The 3,281-nt window shown below is 45.0% G+C and overlaps 1 pseudogene; it reads left to right on the top strand.

The window, feature by feature from the left end:
- The first annotated feature begins 1,367 nt into the window (after nt 1-1,367).
- On the top strand, nt 1,368-1,459 carry LOC119473110 (annotated as a pseudogene).
- Nucleotides 1,460-3,281: the final 1,822 nt, after the last annotated feature.

The following is a 3,281-nucleotide window of genomic DNA, read 5'->3' on the forward strand; positions in this document are numbered from 1 at the left end:
AAAAAGGAGGACAGGCACAGTAGCTCACGCCTGTAATTCCAGCACTTTGGGAGGCCAAGGAGGGCAGATCACTTGAGGTCAGGAGTTCAACACCAGCCTGGCCAACATGGTTATCTATGCCTTGTGTACCCTCCAAAAATGTATGTGTTTTTTTTTGGTGGGGGGTGGTTTGAGGGTCTTATTCTGTTACCCAGGCTGGAGTGCCATGAACATTCATAATGTTGTATAACTGCAACCACTAATTTAAAAAAAAAAACACTAATTTTGATCACCACTACATTGAAAACATTTCGATCACTGCAAAATAAAAGCTTGTATCCATTAAGCAATCTATCTTTATTTCCCTCACACCGGGCCCATTTATTTTATTTTGTTTTGTTGGCCCTTTTTTTTTTCTTTGAGACAGAGTCTCACTCTGTTGCCAGGAGCCAGGCTAGAGTGCAGTGGTATGATCTCGGCTCACACAACCTCCGCCTCCTGGGTTCAAGCAATTCTTCTGCCTCAGCCTCCCAAGTAGCTGGGACTACAGGCGTGCACCACCACGCCCAGCTAATTTTTGTATTTTAGTAAAGATGGGGTTTTACCACGTTGGCCAGGATGGTCTTGATCTCTTGACCTTGTGATCCGCCCGCCTCGGCCTCCCAAAGTGCTGAGATTACAGGTGTGAGCCACCGCGCCAGGCTTTTTTTTTTTTTTTTTAAACAGAGTCTCACTCTGTCACCCAGGCTGAAATGCAATGATGCCATCTCAGCTCATTGCAACCTCCACCTCCCAGGTTCAAGTGATTCTCCCACTCAGCCTCCCGAGTAGCTGGGATGATAGGCATCCCCCCATCACGCCTGGCAAATTTTTGTATTTTGAGTAGAGACAGGGTTTCATGATGTTTGCCAGGCTGGTCTCGAACTCCAGACCTCAGGTGATCTTCCCGCTTTGGCCTCCCAAAGTTCTAGGATTACAGACGTGAACCACCATGCTTGGCCAACCATTTGTTTTTATGTAGCCAAATTGACTGATTTTTTAATTTTTAATTTTTATTTTTGGAGGACAGCGATTTTGTTCTGTCGTGAAGGCTGGAGTGCAGTGTTGTGATCATAGCTCGCTGCAGCCTCGAACTTCTGGGCTCATGCCATCCTCCTGCCTCCACCTCTTGAGTAGCTAGGACTACAGGTGCGCACTATCACAATCAGTTTATTGATGTTTTTCATAATGGCCCTAAGACTTTGTGCTGTGCCTGGGAGTGCTTTTCTCACTAGATTCTTAAAAAGCAAAGGAGTCCAGGTACAGTGGCTCAGGCCTATAATCTCAGCACTTTGGGAGGCTGAGGCTGGTGGATCACTTGCGGTCAGGAGTTCAAGACCAGCCTGACCGAGACTATACTTTCAGGGATCATTTCTATAGTTTGTTACTAGAGAAGTTTCTCTGAACGTGTAAAAAAAAAAAAAAAAAAAGACCAGCCTGACCAACAAGGTGAAGCCCCGTCTCTACTAAAAGTACAAAATAGCCAGGTGTGGTGGTGCATGCCTGTAATCCCAGTTACTTGAGAGGCTGAGGCAGGAGAATTGCTTGAACCCAGGAGATGGAGTTTGCAGTGAGCCAAGATCATGCCACGGCACTCCAGCCTGGGCAACAAACTGAGATTGTGTCAAAAAAGAAAAGAAAAGCAGCAGATTTTCAAATTATTATTAATGGTCAGTGAAATCTTTTTTTTTTTTTTTGAGATAGAGTTTTGCTTTTGTTGCCCAGGCTGGAGTTCAATGGCGTGATCTCGGCTCACTGCAACCTCTGCCTCCTGAGTTCCAGGAATTCTCCTGCCTCAGCCTCCTGAGTAGCTGGGGTTACAGGAGTTGGAGAGTAGGAACCTCCCATTTGTCCCCATCTGTAGCCACAACACGAAGTTGGATAGTGAGTAAGTATGCAGTTAATGGTGGTTAAAGGCAGTTTCTACTTCCAGATTATAAAAGGAAAACATCTCATATTCTCTTCTAGTCATTTTAGAGTGTGTTTTTTAAAGTTATGTGTTTTATCCATCTGGAGTTTATTTTAGTGATGGGAATGAGGTAGAGATACAGCTTTATTTTTTTCCAAGTGGCTAGCCAGTTGAACCAACACCATATTGAATAATCTGTCTTCCCCCTACTGATTTGAAATGCCACCTCTAGCATATACTCAATTCCCACATGTATTTGGGTCTATTTCTGGAGTCCCTATCCTGTCCTGGTGATGGCTCTGTCTGGGATTCTATCTTTTTTAAAAGCTCCCCAGGTGATTCTGATGCAGCCAGTCTGCAGATGGTGCTTATCTATAATGAGATATTTTTGTGGATTCTTAGCAATAAAGGAAAAAAGAGTATCACAAAGTTAAATTTCTTTTTGAGGGTCCTTCTTATATTTTGTGATTATGCACTTACTATACTTTCAATTTTAAGATTTTAAAATAAATTAACATTGATAGTAGACGGTCATTCTGGCTTATTTCCCTCCCCACCTCCCTTCCTTCTTGCTTTCTTTCGAGACGGAGTTTCGCTCTTGTTGCCCAGGCTGGAGTACAGTGGCTCGATCTTGGCCGCAACCTCCGTCTCCCAGGTTCAAGCGATTCTCCTGTCTTAGCCTCCCAAGTAGCTGGGATTAATGCCCGGCGAATTTTTTGTATTTTTAGTAGAGATGGGGTTTCACCATGTTGGCCAGGCTGGTCTCAAACTCCAGATCTCAGGTGATCTGCCTGCCTTGGCCTCCCAAAGTGCTGAGATTACTGGTGTGAGCCACCGTGCCTGGCCTCTGGCTTATTTATTTCTTTTCCTTTTTTTTTTTTCCTTCTTCTTTTTTCGAGGAGTCTCACTCTGTTGCCCAGGCCGGAGTGCAATGGCTCGATCTTGGCTCACTGCAACCTCTGCCTCCAGGTTCAAGCGATTCTCTTGCCTCAGCCTCCCGAGTAGCTGGGACTACAGGCACATGCCACCACACCAAGCTAACTTTTTTGTGTTTTTAGTAGAGACAGGGTTTCACCATGTTGGCCAAGATGGTCTTGATCTCTTGACCTCATGATCCGCCTGCCTTGGCCTCCCAAAGTGCTGGGATTACAGGTGTGAGCCACCGTGCCTGGCCTGGCTTATTTATTTCTAAATACATTTTTTTTTTTTTTTTTTTTAACGGGTTTTTGTTTTTTTTTCCCTTTTTTTTTTTTATTGGCACGATCTCGGCTCACCGCAATCTCCGCCTCCTGGGTTCAGGCAATTCTCCTGCCTCAGCCTCCTGAGTAGCTGGGATTACAGGCACGCGCCACCA

Source organism: Cebus imitator, unplaced genomic scaffold (assembly GCF_001604975.1).
Source record: "Cebus imitator isolate Cc_AM_T3 unplaced genomic scaffold, Cebus_imitator-1.0 Scaffold132, whole genome shotgun sequence".
NCBI classification, from domain to species: Eukaryota; Metazoa; Chordata; class Mammalia; order Primates; family Cebidae; genus Cebus; species Cebus imitator.